The sequence below is a fragment of the Coregonus lavaretus genome, assembly GCF_964263955.1.
Source record: "Coregonus lavaretus genome assembly, chromosome: 3".
In the NCBI taxonomy this organism is placed as follows: Eukaryota; Metazoa; Chordata; class Actinopteri; order Salmoniformes; family Salmonidae; genus Coregonus; species Coregonus lavaretus.
This window is the reverse complement of record NC_139990.1, coordinates 55,134,353-55,147,422: the sequence shown is the minus strand read 5'-3', so window position 1 is coordinate 55,147,422 and position 13,070 is coordinate 55,134,353. Positions and strand designations below refer to the sequence as shown.

Genomic DNA, 13,070 nt, shown 5'->3' with positions numbered 1-13,070 from the left:
TTTGACAGGTTGTCTGTGTCAGTGTTATACCATTTTACTTAGAGTGCTTTTTACATAAAACCATAATCTCATTATTAAACAATATCTAACATGTCATTCATCTGGTCTAAGCAATCCTCAATCATTTACAAACTATCTGAAAAGCAGCATTCAATAAGGCAGCACTTTAAACAATCAACGCCACGGTCAGTATTAAATGAATAGGATTGAACAATTACACGAATGTTCTACATTTAAAATTACAGTTACTTATTATTTTCATTTAAAATAGCTTAGTTGATTATAATCAGTTCATGTGGAAGCCTGAGAGCACCTGATATCACAGAGCAATGATCTGATCCTAGCTCCCGTCACACTCGTTCACTTCAGACACCGGTTCTTCTTGGATGTTGTCTATGGTTCGACGGCCGCTTCTCCTTCTCCTCCCTCTTCCTCTCCCTCTCCGCCCGTCAACACAGTTCTCCCAGTCTCCGCTGGCCTTGGAGGGTGCGTAGAGCGCACACTCCACCAGGACGTTAAGCTGCTGGGTCTCGCAGGCACTGCAGTGGGGTGGAGTGGAACCGACGCAGGTCCACCCGGAAGGAGCCCTTCTCCAGGGTCATGCATGGCTCAAAACGAGCCCCCCACTCTATCTCTGTCTCTATGTAGGAGGTCTTCGCTTGGCAGGTCATACCTGGGAGAGGAATACAGTCAGTCCAGTCACTGTATCTGGAAATTTTAGCAAATAAACTACTGAATAGTTTCTACTGCATAGCCCTCCAAGGCAATGCCTTGCCACTGAACTTAATAAAGTTATACATCATTTGAACTACATTTTTCCAATGACCATATTCTGCCACAAGAGGTCCCTATGAGCCAAAACCTGCATCTATTACTTAATGTTGCTCATAATAACCAGTCTCTTTGTAACCACTGCTCCTTAAGAGTCTATTGACGCAATCAATCAAAATCAGTCAGTTTAAACTAGAGATATCTGTTTTTTTTGCATGGGCTGCGTCTCCAACAACCACATCTGCCTAAATCGCCTTGGGCATCTGTGATGGGAGGTGGACAAGCTACCGTGGTGTTTGTCAGACCATGAGACATCACGAAAATCGGTCTTCTCACGAAAACGTCTTTAGCGTCCGAATGGTTTGGCCTACAAAACTAATATGACCACTCTATGGAAAGGGGAAATTCTCATGAACACGCTTTGCTCTTTGACCCCACAATTGTCTGAAGGTAACCCATTCAAATGAATGGACGTATGGAGGTAGTTTTGTGCTAACAAAAATAAGGGGTTAAATATGAGTAAAAAATATATATATTTCCTGAGCTTTCTTATATGTCCTAGATATAGGACAGACACTTCAAAACCTTATTCCTTATGATTTATTTTTGGGCTGTCTTTTTTGCCATTTATGAATTTGTTATTCAATGCGTTTCTATGGGCTATAGTAGTAAAGGCCAAATTCAATATTTTATCAAATACAGTTTTTATATATATTGTTTTTATACCTAAAGGGGTTCAAAATTCAAAATCAAAAACATGTCCATATTTTTGCGGCTTAGGCTTTTAGAGGTAAATGCAATGCTTATCTGTCAGTGTCCAGAAAACAACAACACATGATTATAATTAACGTGGTTTAGATAAATGTGATATTGTGCAACAGTAATTACATGGCACAGCCCCTCTACAGTCCTGTGGAACCAAAGTATTCACTCAACATAAAAAACAGCTACTCATCATCCTTCGCTTTTCTAAATATTTATCTGATTCATGGTCAAAAATACAACATGTAACTCTATAAGCTGTACATCCAGCTGTACAGAATCAGATACATGGTCTACACATACTGAGACAGAGGGGAGCTGTTTCGCTTGCTCGGATGCTTTAACTGTCGGCGTGCATGTCAGTCAAATAAATGATCTCAATATTGCAATATTTTATTTGGATGGTACGGTAGGGCGGGCCCGGCTCCCTAAGGCCCGCTCATAACGCCGACCCCGCATTCAGCAACTTTTATTTTACTAGCAAATAGCACTGTAGCCTACCTAGTCTATTCTATACATCTCTTAACGAAATGGGCCACTATTCTAATAATTGCTCTGATGACTTGGATACATTTTGGGATGAATTCATAAATAAATGTGTGCCATGTCATCAACATCCACAACATCCGTTTCAACCAGGTGAGCTCGATATGCTGCAAAGATAATCTTTATTTGAAATCAAGTTTCGATGTTGCTACGTTTTTCCGTGTACAGCGCGCAGTTGTAGTCTACAAACAAATCTTGTTTTCGACCAGGGTACGAATTTAGTCCAAACTGTGGCAGGCAAGATGATGGGGGAAGACCGGAACCACCGTATCGACCGTGTGCCGCACTGACCTTCAATAACGGGAGCTTTGTGAAATGCCAACCCTGTTCTAGCTGCCCTCTAATCCATCAAAAGCTGTCAGAATGCAACGCAACGACAGACACGCAATGCTGTGGAGCGAGTTGAGAGGAGAGCGCAAATTCCGTCTGGGATAGGGTAACTTAATATCTTGATAGGAAAATAAAGGATGCCCGTTTGTTTTCAATCTGGTCTTGAAACTATGGTTGCTTGGTTGTTTGAGTAACATGTTTAACTGTAAACCCTATGTCTAGGGACCAGACGGGCTGTTGGAAAGGAGCCCTGAGTCCAACGGTGAGTTTAATCTATGATGATGAAGCTGATTATGCTATTTAATTATGAGCATTTGTGTGGTAGTCTTTGTGAAGACCACTCTCAAATTTATCATGGCTGTTATTCTTCTGTAGACCCAAACTACATCAACAACAGTGACCCAGGGAAGCTATGTATTCACAAATGTTGTCAATTTTGGTCAATGTCTTCCCAATAGGGCAATGAGCAAACAAAACAAACGTATTAAATTAGGAATTACAGAGTTAATATGTTGACTTCACATCAATTTCAGACTCAACAGGTCCAACGGTCAACAACGTTAAGGGTCCAAGTGTCAACATCAAATCCCACCACAGCCAAACACATTGATCTGAGATTACCTGGTGATTCACATGTCAACCATCAGACTGCATGTAAGTTACAACCCAACCCCCAAATCTGAGCCATTTTAAAAGTCATTTTAGAAGGTACTAAGTTTGATAATACCAGTTCTTCACCGTTCAAAAAGATGACTGAACTGCCTTTGTTAGGATACTGCTGAATATGTCTTTAACTACTCATTGCCACGGTCCTCTGTGTTCTTTCAGGGATAGTGCTTACTGTCATCTTGGTTTTCTCTGTACTTGCATTTCTCTTATTCATCTATATTAAGAAGAGAAGGAGAAGATCAAGAGCCTTTTGCATCAGAGGTGAGCAGAATGATGAGCATTAGGGAGAATTTAAAAAAGTCAGACAGTCATGCTCATGACAGACCATCTGGTTTGACATGTTTGCTTAAAACCGCTTTAACTCTTCCATTAACTTTTTTCCTGTCCTGTTTTTGAATGGTTGTGGTTTGACACAGATAAGGAGAATACGCTGTGCTTCAAGGTCAGCCTTAAAGACTGCCTCCCATCAGACAATATCCTGTATACCAACCAACAGTCACGGAGCAGTAAGAGAGCAGAGGTTTCTCTCCTACAGTCAGAGACCAGGAGCCTAGAGGACCTTTTGAGTGAGTTATCAAGTGCTATTACTAATAGAACTACCAGTCTGCTGTTCATTGGTATTACTAGTACCTCTACATCACTACTGTTCCATAAGTTGCAAAAAGGCTCAAGGTTTTAGCACGCAACTCGAATTTCAGCACAAATTGACATTTGGGTGGTTCCACAAAATGGGTCTCTTTTGTGTCTCGTTTATATTTTAAGTAGAAATTGTGCCCTATTTTTAACTTTAAGCCTGTTATATTAAATGAAGTGCCCTTTAATATAGACCACATGGATAATTCAAGAAATCAGATCTTTCAATTGAATAAAGACTTCAAACTATTCCTTAAAAAAAATGTTTTCAAAAGAAACAATGAACATCTAATAGTCAAATCATTTTTATTTTATTTTTTATTTCACCTTTATTTAACCAGGTAAGCCAGTTGAGAACAAGTTCTCATTTACAACTGCGACCTGGCCAAGATAAAGCAAAGCAGTGCGATAAAAACAACAACACAGAGTTACATATGGGGTAAAAAAACATAAAGTCAAAAAATACAACAGAAAATATATATACAGTGTGTGCAAATGTAGCAAGTTATGGAGGGAAGGCAATAAATAGGCTATAGTGCAAAATAATTACAATTAGTATTAACACTGGAATGCTAGATGTGCAAGAGATTATGTGCAAATAGAGATACTGGGGTGCAAAAGAGCAAAATAAATAACAATATAGGGATGAGGTAGTTGGGTGGGCTAATTTTAGATGGGCTGTGTACAGGTGCAGTGATCGGTAAGGTGCTCTGACAACTGATGCTTAAAGTTAGTGAGGGAGATAAGAGTCTCCAGCTTCAGAGATTTTTGGAATTCGTTCCAGTCATTGGCAGCAGAGAACTGGAAGGAATGGCGGCCAAAGGAGGTGTTGGCTTTGGGAATGACCAGTGAGATATACCTGCTGGAGCGCAGACTACGGGTGGGTGCTGCTATGGTGACCAATGAGCTAAGATAAGGCGGGGATTTGCCTAGCAGTGATTTATAGATGGCCTGGAGCCAGTGGGTTTGATGACGAACATGTAGTGAGGACCAGCCAACAAGAGCGTACAGGTCACAGTGGTGGGTAGTGTATGGGGCTTTGGTGACAAAACGGATGGCACTGTGATAGACTACATCCAATTTGCTGAGTAGAGTGTTGGAGGCTATTTTGTAAATGACATCGCCGAAGTCAAGGATCGGTAGGATAGTCAGTTTTACGAGGGCATGTTTGGCAGCATGAGTGAAGGAGGCTTTGTTGCGAAATAGGAAGCCGATTCTAGATTTAACTTTGGATTGGAGATTCTTAATGTGAGTCTGGAAGGAGAGTTTACAGTCTAACCAGACACCTAGGTATTTGTAGTTGTCCACATACTCTAGGTCAGACCCGTCGAGAGTGGTGATTCTAGTCGGGTGGGCGGGTGCCAGCAGCGTTCGATTGAAGAGCATGCATTTCGTTTTACTAGTGTTTAAGAGCAGTTGGAGGCTACTGAAGGAGTGTTGTATGGCATTGAAGCTCGTTTGGAGGTTTGTTAACACAGTGTCCAATGAAGGGCCAGATGTATACAAAATGGTGTCGTCTGCGTAGAGGTGGATCTGAGAGTCACCAGCAGCAAGAGCGACATCATTGATATACACAGAGAAAAGAGTCGGCCCAAGAATTGAACCCTGTGGCACCCCCATAGAGAATGCCATAGGTCCAGACAACAGGCCCTCCGATTTGACACATTGAACTCTATCTGAGAAGTAGTTGGTGAACCAGGCGAGGCAGTCATTTGAGAAACCAAGGCTATTTAGTCTGCCAATAAGAATGCGGTGGTTGACAGAGTCGAAAGCCTTGGCCAGGTCGATGAAGACGGCTGCACAGTACTGTCTATTATCGATCGCGGTTATAATATCGTTTAGGACCTTGAGCGTGGCTGAAGTGCACCCATGACCAGCTCGGAAACCGGATTGCATAGCGGAGAAGGTACGGTGGGATTCGAAATGGTCGGTGATCTGTTTGTTAACTTGGCTTTCAAATACTTTCGAAAGGCAGGGCAGGATGGATATAGGTCTGTAACAGTTTGGATCTAGAGTGTCACCCCCTTTGAAGAGGGGGATGACCGCAGCAGCTTTCCAATCTCTGGGGATCTCAGATGTTACGAAAGAGAGGTTGAACAGGCTAGTAATAGGGGTTGCGACAATTTCGGCGGCTAGTTTTAGAAAGAAAGGGTCCAGATTGTCTAGCCCAGCTGATTTGTAGGGGTCCAGATTTTGCAGCTCTTTCAGAACATCAGCTGTCTGAATTTGTGTGAAGGAGAAGCGGGGGGGGCATGGGCAAGTTGCAGCGGAGGGTGCAGAGTTGGTGGCCGGGGTAGTGGTAGCCAGGTGGAAAGCATGGCCAGCCGTAGCAAAATGCTTGTTGAAATTATCGATTATTGTAGATTTATCGGTGGTGATAGTGTTTCCTAGCCTCAGTGCAGTGGGCAGCTGGGAGGAAGTGCTCTTATTCTCCATGGACTTTACAGTGTCCCAAAACTTTTTGGAGTTAGTGCTACAGGATGCAAATTTCTGTTTGAAAAAGTTAGCCTTTGCTTTCCTGACTGCTTGTGTATATTGGTTCCTAACTTCCCTGAAAAGTTGCATATCGCGGGGGCTATTTGATGCTAATGCAGTACGCCACAGGATGTTTTTGTGCTGGTCAAGGGCAGTCAAGTCTGAGGAGAACCAGGGGCTATATCTGTTCTTAGTTCTGTATTTTTTGAATGGGGCATGTTTATTTAAGATTGAGAGGAAATTACTTTTAAAGAACAACCAGGCATCCTCTACTGACGGAATGAGATCTATATCCATCCAGGATACCTGGGCCAGGTCAATTAGGAAGGCCTGCTCGCTAAAGTGTTTTAGGGAGCGTTTGACAGTGATGAGGGGTGGTCGTTTGACCGCAGACCCGTTACGGACACAGGCAATAAGGCAGTGATCGCTGAGATCCTGGTTGAAGACAGCGGAGGTGTATTTAGAGGGTAAGTTAGTCAGGATGATATCTATGAGGGTACCCATGTTTACGGATTTAGGGTTGTACCTGGTAGGTTCGTTGATAATTTGTGTGAGATTGAGGGCATCTAGTTTGGATTGTAGGATGGCCGGGGTGTTAAGCATATCCCAATTTAGGTCACCAAGCAGTACGAACTCTGAGGATAAATGGGGGGCAATCAATTCACATATGGTGTCCAGGGCACAGCTGGGGGCTGAGGGGGGTCTGTAGCAAGCGGCAACAGTGAGAGACTTATTTCTGGAAAGGTGGATTTTTAGAAGTAGAAGCTCAAACTGTTTGGGCACAGACCTGGATAGTATGATAAAAGCAAAGTGTAAAAGCAGGTGAGCTGGTTCTACTCTTTTTGGCAATTTTCTGGTGTTATAAGGTGGAAAACTAAGTGGGTCGAGCATAACCAGTGGTGTAAAGTACTTAAGTAAAAAATACTTTGAAGTACTACTTAAGTAGTTTTTGGGGGTATCTGTACTTTACTATTTATGTTTTTGACAACTTTTACTTTACTACATTCCTAAAGAAAATAATGTACTTTTTACTCCATACATTTTCCCTGACACCCAAAAGTACTCGTTACATTTTGAATGCTTAGCAGGACAGAAAATTGTTCAAGTCTAGGTCCAAGAGGCTTCTAAACAGCTTCCAGATGAAATCGTCAAACCTGTTAGTCAACCCTGATACAGTCAACCCGTTACTTTATTTGGCACTTAATATAGTAATTATTTTATTTAACCTCTTGAGATGGGAAAACATGTTTTTTATTAAGTTGACCGTGTGCTCTTCATGACAGAATGTTAAAATTAGGTGAAATCAGGTTTTTCTTCACCAGGTTACACTACCCAAAGGGGACTCATTTCGTGGAACGACCCATTAATACATGATTTACGCATTTGGCTCTGGATTGACACAAGTCAGCATTACAGACGCGTAACTCAACCTTTGTGATATTTCCCCTTGTCTCACCAGGTCCTGACCTCCAGTGGGCACCACTGCAGATGGTTCTGGACAACTTGGATGTTCTAGAGGAGCTTGTGATTCTGCTGGACCCGGAGAGCCCTGGGGTGAAGAACACCAGCCACCTAGCATCTCGCTGCTCCTTCCCCTCCACCTGGATCACCTACACCTACTCCCTGAGGGACAGCAAGAGCCCCCTGAGGGCCGTGCTGGAGGGGGTCACCACCAAGCATCCAGAGTGGACTGTAGGACACCTGGCCAGGCACCTGAGATAGATGGACCGGAACGATGCAGTGGCGGTGCTCACCAAGCTCACATTTCTTAAGGTTGTCTAGTCTGGGTGTGTTCTGTGTTGGGTCCGGAAAAGATAGCTCCATCCAGATACAGCCGCGAGTCTCTACCCCTTGCCAAGGCACTGCTATATAACAGGAGGGCCAGTAGGAGGCATGCTTTCCTAGGGGACCCCAAAGTCTTTTACACTGTGTTAAACTTTAAAATAACCCTACCACATAGAACATACAGCTTTCTGAACCAGTTCTGGGAGAGGTCGTCATGGTAACTTCAGGTTTCCAACTAGTGCTTTCAATGCTTCATCGAACACACAGGCCAGCTCTGCAGGACATTAAAACCAAGTTACTCTTATTATATTATCATCCTCTTTTTTGCATTAGTATTCTTTAACATCGTTCAGAACAACTGAGGTAGAATCCTGGCAAGAGGTTGGGGAGTGGAGTGGGCATAGAGAAACGTACTGCTCTGAGCGATGTTCCCACATCCGGTTTTCAGCAGAAAAGGAAGCTAGGTTAAGGATAGCTGTATCTCTGAAAACCAGATGCATCCTGTTATTGGCAAACTCTGCTAAGGGTGTTAGATGATTGACACATGGGAATACAGGCTCCATCTCACCGATTGGTCGCGCAGGCAGGCGGGCTTAAGATCTTCCTTACTGGGTGTTAAATTCCAAAAGGACAGTGCTCATTTCCTTTAGAATATTATCTCTAGCTTGAAGGGTTCTCTGTAGTACGCAGATGGGAAGAATAGTGTGGACTCGTATGCTTGATATTCTCCTGTTATAAGGCCTGCCGAATACTAAGGCCTGCTGTACTCTCTCCATAAAAATTCTACCAGAACAAATAAATAAAATAAAAAACTATTAAAAAAGACCTGCTTTAGAACATTGTCTTGTGTAAAGGCTGAAATGTAATACACAACTGTCCTCAAACATCAGGGTTCAAATAAAAGACATAAAGAAGAGGAAACTGTGGGTAATTTTTGGTTAACTACTCTATCTCACTTAGGGCCAGACAACATAAAAACCAACTATATGAATTATGCATGTTGTAGAATGAAATGCCTATATGCCTTAAATGCTTATGGATTAGGAACCAATTGAAGGGTTAAAACAGAGCAGAGACATTTCTTTAGTGCAAATGCTGTACTTCTGATATACTATTAGTTATGGGTGGTTTGTGAATAGACTTTACTAATGCCATGTTCTAGTTCGCGGGTAAAAGAGAGTCATACTTGCTAGACTGTATCGGGCTGAAAGGGACATTTTAAGCAGAAGTCTGACTGAATAGTTGAATGGAAAACATTTCTTCGACAAATTTTAATTGTTATTACTTTATTCTATAGTTTGCGTAACACCAGTGACATATGCAACATAGTTAATGAATTCCAAAACGATAATTTGTATTTGTTGCGTGGAACAGTGGATTGCAGGTAGCTTTGACTATTACGCTGATGGGACAGCACCAACTCTTTGTGCTATATTTTAAACTAAATTAATGCAATAGGCTACAATTATAACATTATCAGAAAAAAGCACAAGCTAATGCAAAACAGCTATTACCTACAGTATGTCATTGATCCAATAATGATACTAAGATAATAGTAATAATAGGAATCTAGGTAGAAGATAAAGAAAATAAAATAATATTAAAAGGAAGGAACGTCTGATGTAACAGTGTGTGAGGAAATGGATACCCTAATAAAAAACTGTAAGACAGGAGAGAGAGGAGAGAAAAGAAAAAAGAAGAGAGAGAAGGAGAAAGAACCAAAAGTAGGCTATCATTGTACACTGCAATATTATTCATATCAAAATAATTTGCTAGAACAATTATGGTTAAGGAAGGCATGAGGTTAACCAGCTTCCATGAGATTGCAATATTTTGTAATAGGAAAACAAGGTTCACCAATGGAAGCACAATATGCTCTAGGATCTGATTTCATACAGACCTGGTTCATAAAACATTTAGTGGCCAAGGGATGACAGCCAATGTTGTTGTTTAGTTTTTTGAACGCATGAATCACGATGTGAATCATGTGTCCAAGGGGGGAGTACTGGTTAAAACAGAGTGACTGTAAAAGGCCGCTGTTTACCAGTACTAAAGGTAGACAAACATAAGTGGTGATTGGTTCATGACCTGAGAGCAGTAAATGAAGTAGTTCAGGATAAAGCAGAAGTGCCCAATCCACACACACGGTTAACAAACCTTCCACCAGATGCAAAATGGTTCTCAGTAATAGACTTATGTGGAGCATTTCTTAGTGTAACTTTAGCATAAGAAAGTAGACACTTGTTTGCGTTTACTTACGAAGGACAGCAGTTTATATAAACAAGGAATTCGATTGAAACAAACAATTACTAGTTTGATGGAGTACAGTGGAATTATCTTCATGTTTTGGTTGTAGTTAAAACATTCGGGGGGCTGATTAAGATGTACTATAGTGAATGTTAAAGAAATGTACACTTTCTTTTCCAGGATAATTGGTGTTTCATTATCTCTCTTTGGAATGTTTCCTGAGTCTGAGCTGAGGAGAGCAGTGAGTAAAATTTGGCCGTAAGAGGGAGCTACCAAATTAAATCTTGGTACACAAAATGTTTGAAATGTTGAAAATATCATTAAATAATATCTTAGATAAAGGGGAAGGAAATGGAAAGACACATTCATTTACATGGGGTTGACTGACATCTGGCCTTTGTTCTGACTTTCTGGTGGGGCCTGATCACCCTCCCTAGAAAGCTAGAGACATTGTGTGAGATTGATATGTAGTGTGAAAATACTAATAATTAGGAAGAAGTTTATAATTTAGCAATAGGCCTATGTATAATTCATACCATAACAAGGACAGAGAAAGAGAATTAACTCTGAATGAGGGACATCTGTCGATAATACATTTTATTATTCCTTGAATGACTTTATGAGATACAAGTAAGTTAAGGTGTTATCAAGGGTTATTATTCTAATTTGATTTGGTGTTTTGATTTAACAGACAGTGTTGTTTTGTTCTTTGGGGTCTCAACTCTGACACTAATGAGCTATTGCATGCAAGCTAACAGAATAACGCATCTAACACCGCATGAATTGCTTACGGGTTGACATGCCTGTGCCGGTGCTTAGGGGACCATATGAGGGTCCGCCTCTATAGCAATTGGAAAGGGAATTAGAAGGGTATATCAGGCAACTAACTGTTATACATGAAGTTTTATACCAACAGGAGAGAAGCAGAGTTCTAAAACCAGAGGTGAATCCACCACGACCAGTGGTCTCGGGGGAGAAGGTCTACGTCAAGGTCTTTAGAAGGAAGTGGAATGAACAGAGACGTGAGGAGCCCTACGCCTTCTTCTAGGCTACACCAACTGCCGTAAGGATAGAGGGAAGTTCGACCTGGTTTCATCTAAACCACTGCACCAGAGTACCGCATGGAAACCGACGATCAGAGATGAGGAAGCTGAGGATGCCGAGACCCTAGTGACGAATGAAGGTCCTGAGCGAAAGGGACCAACGCCGGCCCGGAGTAGTGGCCCAGAAGTAGGTGGTCATCGTAGAGGGAGTCCTGAGCGAAAGGGACCAACGCCGGCCCGGAGTAGTGGCCCAGAAGTAGATGGTCATCGTAGAGGGAGTCCTGAGCGAAAGGGACCAACGCCGGCCCGGAGTAGTGGCCCAGAAGTAGATGGTCGTCGTAGAGGGAGTCCTGAGCGAAAGGGACCAACGCCGGCCCGGAGTAGTGGCCCAGAAGCAGATGGTCATTATCAGAAGAGAGCCCTGCTGGGCCCTCACAACAATAAGGACCACTTGATTGCCCTTATGGCAACCCAGAATGTCTGTATGGTGTAGTGGCAGGAGGAGGACAGGCAACAGCTGAAGAAAATTGGACTTGGCGATATCAATCTTTCAGATTGATATCCTGTTCCATATTACTTTAGTAGTGATAAAGATTACAAGCAGTAATTAAGGAAAGTAGGTGAGGCAACATTTAAATTGATTCTGAGGTTGGAATTAGGAGTCCTATATAGGACGCCTAGGGAAAACCTGGAATCCTAAAAAGATAGAATAGGCCTCTCTCATGTTTTCTCTATGTAGTATATGCATGTAACATAGGGTGTCCGGTTACAAGTGTCCATGGACATGTCTCTTAATCCCCTAAACAGGTTCTGCTTAGATTCAGAAAATGGTTATTAGGGAGGTGTCCGAGAGGGAGAGCAAGCATTACTAGCCTTTGTAAAACATAAGGGATGATATTATGAAGAAGAATATTTAGTATTTTATGTATTGCTTATGCAACTGCAAGATAACTGCCTTAAATAGATATTATGGTTAAAACAAAGCTGCACTCATAGGTTAATATTTTAAGTAGCAACACTTATGTTTATTTCAAGTAGAAACATTTATATTGTCACTGTTTGAATAAGTAATGTTTTAAAAATATAACCTTGATGCAAGAATTGGGCCTTATATCTAAACATGTTGATTTTTATGTTAGTCACTGCATATCCATGTATTCATATATTTGTTACTATATACATTTGCAGTGTTTGGGTGTAATGATATGGGCCTTAATTAGGAAGTCCCAAAGGGGGGATATGTGGGTCATTTTTGGTTAACTACTCTATCTCACTTAGGGCCAGACAACATAAAAAACAACTATATGAATTATGCATGTTGTAGAATGAAATGCCTATATGCCTTAAATGCTTATGGATTAGGAACCAATTGAAGGGTTAAAACGGAGCAGAGACATTTCTTTAGTGCAAATGCTGTACTTCTGATGAATGAAATTATCTATCTAATTCCCTGCAGCTGGTCTGGGTATGACAACGACATGTGATGGAGATGAAACTTTAGGAACAGATAAGGATCTGTATAGACCCATGTTGTTTCTCATTGCGGCTGTGTGGAGATAGGAGTAACAATGGAACTAGTGTTGTCACTTGTTTGTGCTTATGACCTGACACACAGTCACAAGGTCCAGGGAGGATGGCCGTTTGGGAAAGGTTTAAATGTATGTGGTTATGGACATGTTTAAACCATGTTTAAATATTAATGGATATGTTTATAATGTGGTATGAAATGAAAAGGGTAAAACAGAATGAACATGGTTGATACTTTATATTCCAGATGCATGCCTGCAAAGTGAATATAGTCAAAACAGA

At 41.5% G+C, this 13,070-nt stretch overlaps 1 pseudogene across 1 annotated transcript; it reads left to right on the top strand.

Annotated features, from left to right (window-relative positions):
* The first annotated feature begins 2,035 nt into the window (after positions 1-2,035).
* On the top strand, positions 2,036-13,070 carry LOC311111047 (IGF-like family receptor 1; annotated as a pseudogene). Its single transcript, XR_014615277.1, has 7 exons — positions 2,036-2,172; positions 2,289-2,481; positions 2,632-2,671; positions 2,943-3,063; positions 3,238-3,339; positions 3,495-3,644; positions 7,646-13,070. The product of XR_014615277.1 is annotated as an IGF-like family receptor 1 (transcript).